General features: G+C 38.1%; 1 protein-coding gene across 1 annotated transcript in view; it reads right to left on the bottom strand.

Moving 5' to 3' along the window:
• Nucleotides 1-10,749, bottom strand: part of pdlim7 (PDZ and LIM domain 7) — an 85,232-nt gene extending 74,483 nt beyond the window's left edge. Inside the window, exon 1 of the mRNA XM_061901964.1 lies at nucleotides 10,572-10,749. The gene's annotated coding sequence lies outside the window, so the exon portion shown is untranslated. The remainder of the gene's footprint in view (nucleotides 1-10,571) is intronic.
• Between the last annotated feature and the right edge of the window lie 3,764 nt (nucleotides 10,750-14,513).

Raw genomic sequence — 14,513 nt, 5'->3', positions numbered from 1 at the left:
CTTAGAGTGTCCTACTGAATTACTTAAAGTGTCATCCTGAAAAATGTTTAATTGTTTTAAAAAAATAAAAAAAAGTCACATAACGATATTATCACTATATTACGGCCAAGGTACGATATTATTGTGATATATGTCCATGACGTTTGCCTTTGCTGGCTTCATCTCTTCTGGGTGATGGTAGCTAATGAAGAAGTTTCATTCTAAGCAGGCGCTTTCCCTCGGCTCAGTGAGCCTTGACAGAGTCTGTTTTGGTTTGGAACGCTCGAAATAAACATGGCGCGCTTTATGACCTGTCAAAGAGCTTATGTTTTCACCAGGGTTTGTTAGTCTATTTGTTAGCAATATAACTCAAAAAGGTATGGCCAGTTCTCTGAAAAAAACAATTACTTTTATTTACTACAAAGTAAACATTTCAATTTATGTTTCTTCTTTATCTACCCCCAACGGCACTCCATACCTTTGCGCAAAGATTTCTGGGAGATTCAGTTTATTTTCAGACCCACCAAAGCAAAATACTCCAAAAACTACACTCATCAAAGTTTTGTTTGACACCGTCACGCATCCCATTGTGAAGATTTTGAAACTACAAACCCCGTTTCCATATGAGTTGGAAATTTGTGTTTGAGGTAAATAAAAACCGAATACAATGATTTGCAAATCCTTTTCAACCCATATTCAATTGAATGCACTACAAAGACAAGATATTTGATGTTCAAACTCATAAACTTAATTTTTATTTTGCAAATAATAATTAACTTAGAATTTCCTGGCTGCAACACGTGCCAAAGTAGTTGGGAAAGGGCATGTTCACCACTGTTACATCACATTTTCTTTTAACAACACTCAATAAACGTTTGGGAACTGAGGAAACTAATTGTTGAAGCTTTGAAAGTGGAATTCTTTCCCATTCTTGTTTTATGTAGAGCTTCAGTCGTTCAACAGTCCGGGGTCTCCGCTGTGGCATTTTACACTTCATAATGAGCCAAACATTTTCAATGAGAGACAGGTCTGGACTGCAGGTGGGCCAGGAAAGTACGCACACTCTTTTTTACGAAGCCACGCTGTTGTAACACGTGCTGAATGTGGCTTGGCATTGTCTTGCTGAAATAAGCAGGGGCGTCCATGAAAAAGATGGCGCTTAGATGGCAGCATATGTTGTTCCAAAACCTGTATGTACCTTTCAGCATTAATGGTGCCTTCACAGATGTGTAAATTACCCATGCCTTGGGCACTAATGCACCCCCATACCATCACACATGCTGCCTTTTGAACTTTGCGTCGATAACAGTCTGGATGGTTCGCTTCCCCTTTGGTCTGGATGACACGATATCGAATATTTCCAAAAACAATTTTAATGTGGACTCGTCAGACCACAGAACACTTTTCCACTTTGCATCAGTCCATCTTAGATGATCTCGAGCCCAGAGAAGCCGGCGGCGGTTATGGATGTTGTTGATGAATGGCTTTCGCTTTGCATAGTAGAGCTTTAACTTGCACTTACAGATGTAGCGACCAACTGTATTTAGTGACAGTGGTTTTCTGAGGTGTTCCTGAGCCCATGTGGTGATGTCCTTTAGAAATTGATGTTGTTTTTTTTATTTCAGTGCCATCTGAGGGATCGATGGTCACGGTCATTCAATGTTGGTTTCCGTCCATGCCACCTACGTGGAGGGATTTCTCCAGATTCTCTGAACCTTTTGATGATATTATGGACCGTAGATGTTGAAATCCCTAAATTTTTTGCAATTCCACTTTGAAAAACGTTGTTCTTAAACTGTTTGATTATTTGCTCACGCAGTTGTGGACAAAGGGGTGTACCTTTAACTGAGCATTTTTGGGGAAGCTGTTTTTATACCCAATCATGGCACCCACCTGTTCCTAATTAGCCTGCACACCTGTGGGATGTTCCAAATAAGTGTTTTATGAGCATTCCTCATCTTTATCAGTATTTGTTGCCACCTTTCCCAACTTCTTTGTCACGTGTTGCTGGCATCAAATTTTAAAGTTAATAATTATTTGCAACAACAAAAAAATGTTTATCAGTTTGAACAGCAAATATGTTGTCTTTGTAGCATATTCAATTGAATATGGGTTGAAAATGATTTGTAAAATCATTGTATTCCGTGTATATTTACATCTAACACAATTTCCCAACTCATATGGAAACGGTGTTTGTATTATACTGTGGTATCTACAATACAGTTACACCCCTAAAAAAGTCCCACATAGGGCAGGGAGATATATCGATATACTCGATATATCGCGGGTTTGTCTCTGTGCGATATAGAAAATGACTATATCGTGATATTCGAGTATATGTTCTCACACAATTGCTTTTAGCTGCGGGCATTACACTGCATCCGTTTCCCACTCTTTCTTGTCTCTGCTTCTCACAGAGACATAAACAAGCGCACTTTCTTTTACATGCGTCACGCGTGCAACGTCACACCCTCCTCGAGCAAAGAGGTAGCCACATGGATAACATTAGCTGTGATACTAACAGTGCGTTGCGAGTGGTAATACGAGAAAGAGATGGTGCCAATCTGGTATCAAACGAGGGAAGAATTAATTCCCAAGAAAAACAGCACGGGCTGCGTCCTCTGGCGGTGGTTTGGCTCCAAGCGGGAATATGTTGAACAATTACGCGGCAAAAGCGTTGCTACAAAAAGTAGCAGCACTGCTATTTGATTTCCTATTATGCAGCTCATTTTTATTTGACAATTATTGAAATATCTTGTGTGACATCATGCACAAAAGTGCACTTTATTTAAATGAAAATATTGTAGTGGCGTTCTGTACAAAAAGTGCACTTTAACTTGGTGTTGCTTTGATGTTATCTTAGTGACATCATTCACAAAAATGAACTCATATCTTGTTTTAAAATGTCTGACAATCTTGCACTTTCTGTTTTTTGAAATGACATGAATGTTTGTGCCACTGTTTAATAAATACAGTTTTGCTAAATTGACTTAGTTGTGATTTCCCTCTCTGCATGAAAGTTTAAAATGAGCATATTTTAATGCAGTATGAACAAAATAGTTTTAATGTAGACACATGGAATCATCAAACTGGTGTGATTATATGCATCAAGAGTTCATTCAAGGCTAAGGCAAAATATTGCAATATATATCGTGTATCGTGACATGGCCCAAAAATATCGAGATATCAATAAAAGGCCATATTGCCCAGCCCTAGTCCCACATGTGCATATTTTGAAGTGGAATTTGTTGGAATCTTTTTTTTCCCAGTTGTATAGTATTCAATTTTGTATTAGTGTTAATTTGTGAAAAAAATCAATAAAACCATAGTAGTAATACTTTCTAAAAATGCATGTATACACTAAACACCTTACTGCTAATAGACGCATTACCCCATCTACCGCCCAATACCCTCTGCATTTTAGTAAACAACAGAAAAACGCCACCTCCTCTCCAAGGTTCTTAGTCATCATTGTCACCGACGTCCCACTGGGTGTGAGTTTTCCTGGCCCCTTATGTGGGCCTACCGAGGATGTCGTAGTGGTTTGTGTTGTGGTTTGTGCAGCCCTTTGAGACACTAGTGATTTAGGGCTATATAAGTACACATTGATTGATTGATTGACCTACCACCCTTATCCCTCAGCCTCCCATGCAGCTAATCAAAGGTGTCAAATGTGTCTATGAACATATCTGTTAATATTTCTTAAAGTATAACTATGAGGGAAGTCTCTTAACACAACTTAAAGTACCAGTAGAGAGGAAAAACAAGTTACCTCTATTGAAGCTGTATGTATCTGATATATGACGCCGAAAGACCTAAAGTTTGCGAATAAATAGATAAGATCAAAATAGTATTAATCTCAGGAAGATTACCGAGCCATTTTAAGAGATAATGAAGAAGCAAATCACATGATTGCGTGACGTAGAGTTGGGAACCGCAGATCCCTTCTCCCCTAAAACGATGATAAGCATGCAGACTTTGTGAGAGCCAACAATGGTTACTTTGGGAAAAATTCTGATCCAGAACCTTATATTGTTGATCCTGAAAATAAGAAGGATGACTTACAAGTTTTAGAAGCTCTGTTAAATAAATCCAGCTTTGATGAAAGACTAAGCATCTTGTAACAATATTGCTAAGGGATCAACAAGAAATACAAACATAATAAAACGATAGCTTACTCTAAAATGTCTGCTCTTAGTTAGATGACGACTGATGGGATGTCCATATCTTCCTGTTTTGATGAAGAATTAACCATGATGCGCACATAGGGTTAACAAGGAAAGTTCTCCCTGTAGACACTTTGATTGTGGGCGTTTGTCTCCATCTCCGTGTATAAATTCAATGTCACAGATGAACAACTTCTAGATTCATGGCTATATGCTCCTATTATCCAGAATATAGGCATGATTTATAATCTAGAATAAGTAAAACAAGCCAGGACGCGATGATGCGGGAGCAGCAAAGCATAAAAGCAGCAGAGGGCTACTGAGCTGTTTGTGTCTTTGTGCCGCTAAGAAATAATCTGTCTGTGTTACCGCTTATAATAACAACATCGGTAATATTTTGATAATATTCAGGTCACGATATGTATAAAGAGTATAGAGGGTTGCATATGATGTCACATTTGGTTTTCTTTTTGAAGGTCAACTAGTTTAGAGGTAGCAATAAAACAAGGGGGAGTGAGTGTAGAGTTTGATCAAAAAATTCCGCATTGATGTTCTGTTTTTGGGTGTGACAGTGGTTCTAATGGAGAGACAAAAAATAGCTTTCATACAGTTCCGAAATAAGTGGTTCATAAAGGTAATAGTCAGGAAAAAATGACAATGCCACGAAGGAAATGGTTCTTAAAAAATATCACTTTCATCATCTTGTGAAATACAATCGGACCGCTTGTGTCTGTAGTAATCACTTGGTAAAATGTTTGTTTGAACATTTGATTTGTTTGAGAAACGTTCAGTAATGCAATCAAGTTATATTAGCAATGTTTGATGGCAGACTCTAAACATAAAGAAATTACAATAGATCACATTATTTTTTTGTTCTTTTGTGGTTGCTATGCCTTAATATAACCATGAGGACCTGCTTGTGCAAAAAAAGTAACATCATATTAAGTCCTAGAAATAAATATTGTGATTGTTGGTCCAGTCCACCATATTTTTGTTGTCGATTTTCATAACAGAAACTAAAAGCTTAGTTGTTGTGCAGGAAACCCATGTGCTTTAGTCGACACGGATGATTACAGCGTCTTTGGTGATATTTGTTAGCATTACGAAAATATCCTTAATAATATCAAATAACTAGATGAATAAATCTCTCGTAGGCTTAACAGCATATACTGAATCTTGCTATCTCTAGCAAACATTGCTGAACAACAGAGACATATACAGCTAAATAATAAGAACATATTAATTTCACATCATATAACAACTGCAGACAAAAATTGTAGATGAGGAAATCAACTGCAAACAAATTCATTCTTTTTATCATTAGCGTCAAAACCACAGCAGCACTGTACTCGTTATGTTAATGAAATATGTTGCTTACCGATGCACGTATTAATCACACTTTGTCTCTCATGGATTAATGCTTCATTTGTGGACCCCTCCAAATGTAAAGACATTATCCACCTCCAATCTTTTCTTCTTTAAATACTGTAAGCGTCAAGTAAAGTGAGGTACCAGTAACCTCATGGTAATGGTAAATGGTTTAAATATCACTTTTTAATATTTTTCTTAAGAGTGTAAAAATCCACTCCATCCCATTTTAAATATTTTTTCATGATGGCTTTTATATTTTCCGTGAAGCTTTCAAAATACCGTATTTCCTTGAATTGCCGCCGGGTATATAGTATACGCCTGCCTAGAATTACTGCCGGGTCAAACTTGTTTCGCAAAATAATTAGCGGATGCTTAGCATTACCGCCGGCTCAGGATTAACTCGTTTTGTAAAATATTATTTTTATTAGCGCATGTCTAGAATTTCCGACAGGTCAAACTCGTCACGTCAAGTATGACACTTCACATGCCATCATTTTCAAAATGGAGGAGGCTGATTTCAATCATTTGAAATCGCATAAAGGGAAGAAAATTAAGAGCTATTCAGTAGGATTTAAGGTCCAAGCTATTGAATATGTTAAAAGAACAATAAGCAGCTATGTTTTATTAATATACCGTAGCTGCGTGTGTCAAATATGAGTCATTAAATGACTCCCGCCTCGTAGTGGTAGAGGGCGCTAGTGATCCTTTTTGTGACTACTTGGCTGCAGAAGAAGTGACAACAAGCAGCAAGAGTGAGCAGCGATCGTTTTTTTTTTCCTCTCGCTTGCACTTTTAACATGGAGGATTACATATCTAAAATAAAACAGTTTTCTAAACTGGACTTTCAATCGAAGCTGGAGGTAGTAATAAAGGAAGATCTCCATCGAGACAGAGAGACTTTTAAAACTGAAGAAAAATAAGGAAGTTTTCTATAAACAAGTTATCGACGCTTTTGATCAGAAGGAGCTGCGCATGGACTCCATTTATAAGTAAAGGTAAGACCATAATAACGTTTTTTTTAATTAAGTGTGCTTTTCATGATGGTATCCTTACATCACACTCAAATTTATAAGCGCAGGCATAAATTTACCACATGCCTTTGGTAAGCGCCAGAGTGAGAATATATTTTAAAATAATTAGCGCATACTTGCTTTTACCGCATGCCTTTGGTAAGCGCCGGAGTGAGAAGAGGTTTTAAATTAATTAGCACCCTGGCGGAAATTCAAGGAAATACGGTAAGCCTAAATCTGCACAGATTCAGGTAAATAAACAGTAGTCTAATGGGGCTCAGACCATCGCCGGAAACTCAGAAGTGCCCTGGTGTTCCTCTAGGTCACGTGATTGCAACCTACCTATTGTTGGCGGGTTTTGGATTGTTATTTAGAGGGTTTTGGGGGCGGAATAGAGAGTCCCCATCGACTACATTGTTAGCCGACTTTTCATGTATTTATTTATTTACGGCATAAAAAAGAAAAACGTGTGTGTTCATTTCTTATATAAAAGGGATGTGAATGGTAGACAGCACATCTCTGCCTAATGTTTGCGTAAATGTACTTCCAGTACGACTGATCTGATACTACGGTCAGAGTGCAGAAGCGTTACTCTAAGGACGTCAATCTCCGGAAATAGCCAAATGTATTCAGAGCGGAATGTTCAGAATGGCTGACTGAATTTGTGGCATTTTGTGTTATTACTCACTTTGCAGATTGTAAATACGATTGGATATAGTTTAACGGCTACGATAAAACACAATTAAGCATGTAACTTGTTTTTCCTACCTACTGATACTATAATCAAACAAGCTATTAAACAGGCATGTGATTTGACCACGATGAAAAAGACTGAAAATATTTCCGGGGGTCTGGGGCACGAAGGCCCCGAAGCTCCTGGTTTTTCACCAATTTAACATGCTAAAATTAACAAAGACAGCACCATTTGAAGAAAATATTTTAGTGTTTCATTAATAAAATATACAAACCCCAATTATCCTAATGTATCACTGTATTTGGTTCAGTCCCAACAGTATTTAGTCACTAATATTTACATCTTGTGTTCTTTTCACATCCACAGGTGTCACATTGATCAGTGTTATTATCTACAGTTTATTTACAGTATTACCACATTACTTCAGTTCACTTCACACATTTACTTGCTCGGAGAGCCCTAACATGAGCTTTCCTTGAAAATTTCTGAGCAGCCTGCATTTTCCTTTTGGTCTCTGCTTTTGTAGCTTCTTTTTTGGATTTCACTGCCCACTTCTGCCTCTAGTATTATATGCAAATGTATTTCAAATAAATTGTTAACTGGAATCAATAATGCGACTCTTTGAATTTCTGTAATTTCATAATATATTTTCACGTGGCTTATTATTTTTAGAAAAAAACATTTATATTTCGCAAAGCAATAATTGGTTAATATTTAAAACATACATGCGTATTTCGCAAGTAAATATTTTTTAGCTTACCTCATTATTAACTACCCTGTCTGCAACTGAAGTGGGTTGTTTGGGTGGATCTTTCCTCTCGATGTCTACGGCAGTTGTCGATGTAAACAAAGGATGAAGTCCGTAAGGTTTGCTCACTTTCGTTTGACATCCAAAAGTACCAGCTAGTGAAAAGTTTGTTTTCCTTGCTTCAAGCTGTTTCATATGTTTTTGGCGTTTCACATGTACTTCCAAATCCTTGAAACCTCGTGATCCATAGTCAATATTATCATGACACCACATGCACAAAACTTTCCCGGGACGATCGATTTTCCGAATAAAATCGCTGATCAAAGGCGTAACTTCCTTCTTGGGATGGCCTGGTGCAGTGGAAGAGTGGCCGTGTGCAACACGGGGGTCCCGGGTTCAATCCCCATCTAGTACCAAACTCGCCACGTCCGTTGTGTCCTGAGCAAGACACTTCACCCTTGCTCCTGATGGGTGCTGGTTAGGGCCTTGCATGGCAGCTCCCTCCATCAGTGTGTGAATGGGTAAATGTGGAAGTAGTGTCAAAGCGCTTTGAGTACCTTGAAGGTAGAAAAGCGCTATACAAGTACAACCCATTTATCATTTACTCCCAACAGTATCAGTGATTCCATCCAATCCCATCGAAACTTATTTTTGACATGTTTATCAATTTCTTTTACTCGTGAAGCGTCCTTTCTCTCGAGAACCGACATTGTTTACATTTGGAAAATGGCAGTGATAACGTCATCATTCATAACAGATGTCCTGATTGGTCACAAGGAACATATCGACCAATCAACTACGGCGTTATATTATATTACGCCGTAGTTGATTGGTTGACACTTTTTTCCCCCCCGGGATTAAAAAAGACGGAAAAATAGGACTAAATAGCAAAAGGAGCAAAAAGGTACAATAGAAAGAAAGAAATAGGAATAGCTAGTAATTACACAACGATTTGTCCTTTAATATATTAAGTGTGTTTTATAGACCGAGACTTCGACTTATTTTTATTGTCATTCAAATTTGAACTTTACAGTGCAGATAAGAACGGAATTTCGTTGCATTAGCTCGTTGTAGTGCAGGATAAAAGAACAACAAGGTGCAAATAAAAATAGATTACTGTACAGATAAATATATTGCACTTTTGCATATGCATCCACATTTATGGATGTATGTTATATTGTCTTTATATTATATATCAGTTTTGGGGGGAATAGCTGGGGATTATTATGATGCATTTAACAACATTTTAGAAGTATATTTGGTTTTGATTGACTGATTGAAACTTTTATCAGTGGATTGCACAGTAAAGTACATATTCCGTACAATAGATACATCTCTCATTTCTATCTTTTTTTGCTATTTATATTACCATTTTGTATATGCTCCAATGGTGTTGTTCTTTAAACCTGTTCACTGCAATAATGACAATAACACTATATTCTATTCTATTCTAATTGACCACTAAATGGTAACACGCGAATAAGTTTTCAACTTGTTTAAGTCGGGGTCCACGTTAATCAATTCATGGTAAATCGGGGTAAATGAGTTATACTCGTATAGCGCTTTTCTACCTTCAAGGTACTCAAAGTGCTTTGACACTCCTTCCACATTCACACACACATTCGGCGGTAGCCTCCAAACAGAGCCCTAACCCCGACCCATCAGGAGCAATGCAATTCTGTCCTTGCTCAAGGACACAATTGCATTCTTTGATTTTTCTGTATGTGGCCCTTAGTGGAAAAAGGACACACATTATTTAAATATTTTTTTAAAGGCATTTCACTGCTTTTTTGGGGTTCAACATTGTTCCCAATATGAGGAACACATCTTTTTAATGTCTCCACGCATTCCCAGTTAATGTGTGAGCCACAAAAATAAAGTTGTATAGGGATTGCTGCTGCTAAAGTTTTGTAAACATATAATCCGATTTGTTCGTCAGCCATGACACTTTGTGACTGACAGTTTGTCACTTGCCAACATTACAGACTCTGGCCACTAACATAATCCTTTTATTTTATATATATATCATTTCTTCACATAATGCGCTTTAGTATGCTTGAACTAGTTGCCTCAAAGTTGAGATTGCTTTTTAAAATGTTGCACTACTATTAAAGCATTTTGCACTCGAAAAGATTCGTTCCAGTAAAGTGGTCATGGGAGATATTTGTATAACTCGGTTAGCTGCATTGATTTCAATTGAAGTTGTGTGATGATGCTGGCTATTTATAACCGTTTTTAGTCTAAATGAGCCCTTACTAACTTATAAAAACGCGCTAAATGGGTGATTATGGCATTTTACGGTTTAATAGTAAGGCGTTTGTGTGTTGCCGAGTGCGAAAAGAAAAGGGTCTTTGAAGGCAACACTTGAAGTTATTTGACAGAATGTATTAACAATACTCGTTTATGATTAAAAAAATAGACCCCGAGCTGAAGCACACTAAGTTGAGGCCAAGTTTAGAAGTAGTCGTTGATAAAAGTTGCTTATCGCCGCTAAAAGTTGGTGAGCAGCGACCGAGAAGCCACAAACTACACGTCACTGTTACAAAGTTGCGTTCAAGTAACACAAACATGTTGGAAATATACATTTGACATAACTGTCTTACCTCAAGTTCCTCCCCGTGTTTTGTTCACCGCCAGCAGACTACCGGATAGCGCCGTGAAAAGCTGCGAACTGTCGGACTTCCTTGAGGCGGATGTGAGGAAGCCACCGTGGAAGCTCCATTGGCGTCTTTGAGCACACCCAGACGTCACAGGTCACATGGCCCAGTGCCGAGTCTCAATCTCCGGATGGGATAGCGAGGAAAGAGGGCTTGGCCCTGGTGCTCCGCTTCTAATGACGCTTGATGAATGAACAGATTGATTGAAACTTTTATTAGTAGATTGCACAGTTCAGTACATATTCCGTACAATTGACCACTAAATGGTAACACCCGAATAAGTTTTTCAACTTGTTTAAGTCGGGGTACACGTTAATCAATTCATGGTATTAGGGGTGTGGGAAAAAATCGATTCGAATACGAATCGAATCGAATACGTTGTGCGATTCAGAATCATTCTCAATTTAAAAAAAAAACTTTTTTTTTTTTATTTCCATCCATCCATCCATTTTCTACCGCTTATTCCCTTTTGGGGTCGCGGGGGGCGCTGGCGCCTATCTCAGCTACAATCGGGCGGAAGGCGGGGTACACCCTGGACAAGTCGCCACCTCATCGGAGGGCCAACACAGATAGACAGACAACATTCACACTCACATTCACACACTAGGGCCAATTTAGTGTTGCCAATCAACCTATCCCCAGGTGCATGTCTTTGGAAGTGGGAGGAAGCCGGAGTACCCGGAGGGAACCCACGCATTCACGGGGAGAACATGCAAACTCCACACAGAAAGATCCCGAGCCTGGATTTGAACCCAGGACTGCAGGACCTTCGTATTGTGAGGCAGACGCACTAACTCCTCTGCCTTTTATTTCATTTATTTTTATTTTTTTATCAATCCAACAAACCACTACACAGCAGTACCATAACAATGCAACCCAATTCCAAAACCAAACCTGACCCAGCAACACTCAGAACTGCAATAAACAGAGCAATTGAGAGAAGACACAAACGTGACACAGAACAAACCAAAAGTAGTGAAACAAAAATGAATATTATCAACAACAGTATCAATATTAGTTATAATTTCAGCATAGCAGTGATTAAAAATCCCTCGTTTACATTATCATTAAACATTTATAAAAATAAAAAAAAAAGAACAATAGTGTCACAGTGGCTTACACTTGCATCGCATCTCATAAGCTTGACAACACACTGTGTCCAATGTTTTCACAAAGATAAAATAAGTCATATTTTTGGTTCGTTTAATAGTTAAAACAAATTTACATTATTGCAATCTGTTGATAAAACATTGTCCTTTATAATTGTAAAAGTTTTTTTTTTAAAGTCCACTACTCTGCCAGCATGTCAGCAGACTGCTGAAATCCTATGTATTGAATGAATACAGAGTTGTTTTGAATCGGAAAAATATAATTTTTGAATCGAGAATCGCGTTGAATCGGAAAAATCGATATATTATCGAATCGTGACCCCAAGAATCGATATTGAATTAAATCGTGGGACAACCAAAGATTTGCAGCCCTAGTACAAATATATACTATCAGCATAATACAGTCATCACACAAGTTAATCATCATAGTATATACATTGAATTATTTACAATCCGGGGGTGGGATGAGGAGCTTTAGTTGATATCAGTACTTAAGATATCAACAATTGCATCAACAGAGAAATGGACATTGAAACAGTGTAGGGCTTACTTTGTAAGATAAGTACAGCCAGCAGAGAACATAGTGAGTTCAGATGGCATAAGTATATACATTATAAATCCATCCATCCATTTCCTACCGCTTATTCCCTTCGGGGTCGCGAAATACATTTGATTATTTACATTCAGTTATTTACAATCCGGGGAGATGGGATGTGAATGGAGGAGGGTATTATTAAAGATTTGAAGTTGCCAGGAGGTGTTGTTTTAGAGCGGTTTGAAGGAGGAAAGAGATGCACTTACTTTTACACCTATTGGGAGAGCATTCCACATTGATGTGGTATAGAAAGAGAATGAGTTAAGACCTTTGTTAGATCGGAATCCGGAGTTTAACTTGGTTTGTGGAGCTACCCCTGGTGTTGTGGTTATGGCGGTCATTTATGTTAAAGCAGTAGTTTGACATGTACTTCGGTATCAGGGAGGTGTAGCGGATTTTATAGACTAGGCTCAGAGCAAGTTGTTTGACTCTGTCCTCCACCCTGAGCCAGCCCACTTTGGAGAAGTGGGTTGGAGTGAGGTGTGATCTGGGGTGGAGGTCTAAAAGTAACCGGATTAGCTTATTCTGGGATGTTTGGAGTCTAGATTTGAGAGTTTTGGAGGTGCTGGGGTACCAGGAGGTGCAAGCGTAATCGAAAAAGGGTTGAATGAGAGTTCCCGCTAGAATCTTCTAGGTGCTTTTGTTGACCAGAGAAGAGATTCTGTAGAGGAATTAACATTGAATTATTTGCAAGCAATGTAAGAAATATGTGCTAATAAACACAGTGGTGTATAGGCCCACATTACTATAGTTTTATATTTTATAAGTGTCTTGGCTAAAAACAAATTACCACAATAAGTAGTTTTTTTGTCTGAAAATATGTTTATTATTTTTGTTTATTAAATACTGTATATATTAAATGTAAATATTACATATGTGTTATATTGTACTTTATACCTGTATTATCCTTTCCATCCCCACAAGGGGGGAAATTGTCCATCCATCCATCCATCCTTCCATTTTCGACCACTTGTTCATTTTGGGGTCGCGGGGGGTGCTGTAGCCTATCTCAGCTGCACATGGGCGGAAGGCTGTGTACACCCTGGACAAGTCGCCACCTCATCGCAAAGTCATTCCTTTACTATGCAACATTTTCGGTGAACAACAATAGTTAAAAAAGTTAAAGTACCCATGACTGACACGCACACTCGGGGTGGCGAAATTATTCTCTGCATTTGACCCATCACCCTTAATTGATCACCCCCTGGGAGGTGAGGGGAGCAGCGAGGAGCAGCAGTGGCCGCGCCCGGGAATCATTGGTAACCTAGTTACCGTTTTGATGAAAAGAACACATTCAGTCTGAAAACACGTATAAGGTATTTTGTCTACACTTTTGATTTCAATTGAATTATCATTATTTTATGATGATTTGGATTCTATTTGCCTTCCTATCATTTTATGCATCTATAAACCTTTGCATATGCATCACGTTTATGAATGTATTAAAACATACATCGCTATGCAAAAGTTGTATACATTTATCTGTACAGTAATCTATTTATTTGTATCTGCACCTTATTGTTATTTTATCCTGCACTGCGACGAGCTAATGCAACGAAATTTCGTTCTTAACTGTACTTTAAAGTTCAAATTTGAATGACGATAAAAGGAAGTCTAAGTCTAAAGGACTTCACGCATCTATAAAGCACTTTGATTTGCCTTGTGTATGAATTGCCTTGCCGTTAGATATGAAACAAAACATAAACAAATATATTGACAACCACCCCTAAAACTTTTGTGTCATTTTATACAGTTAATGCCAAATTTTCACCTTGTGAATAATACACTGCAACATGCAGTTTTTTTGCTTAGCGGTTTTGTTTTATCGTATATCTTACATGTGTTGCATCAACCTCAAACTATTAATTACATATTAAAATAAAAAAATATTTTGTACTTTTAAACCCATGAGAACTATTCTCATAGGTCAGGGGTGCCCATTACGTCGATCGCGAGCTACCAGTCGACCGCGGGGGGTGTGTCAGTCGATCTCCAGCCAGGCTTTTAAAAAAAATAGACCTAAAAATTAGTGATCATCAATCTTCACCAAGACGTCACTTAAATGACATTCACGGTACCGGAGGGTCTTGTGAGATGGCGCTGGCTGCTGCAAGATCATTATTATTAAAATATGACCGAGAGGAAGGCGAGAAACACTTTTTATTTCAACAGACTCTCGCGCCG

This window comes from Nerophis ophidion, linkage group LG05 (assembly GCF_033978795.1).
Source record: "Nerophis ophidion isolate RoL-2023_Sa linkage group LG05, RoL_Noph_v1.0, whole genome shotgun sequence".
Classification (NCBI taxonomy): domain Eukaryota; kingdom Metazoa; phylum Chordata; class Actinopteri; order Syngnathiformes; family Syngnathidae; genus Nerophis; species Nerophis ophidion.
Note: the sequence above shows the minus strand (reverse complement) of the source record. Positions and strands in the feature narration are given on the sequence as shown.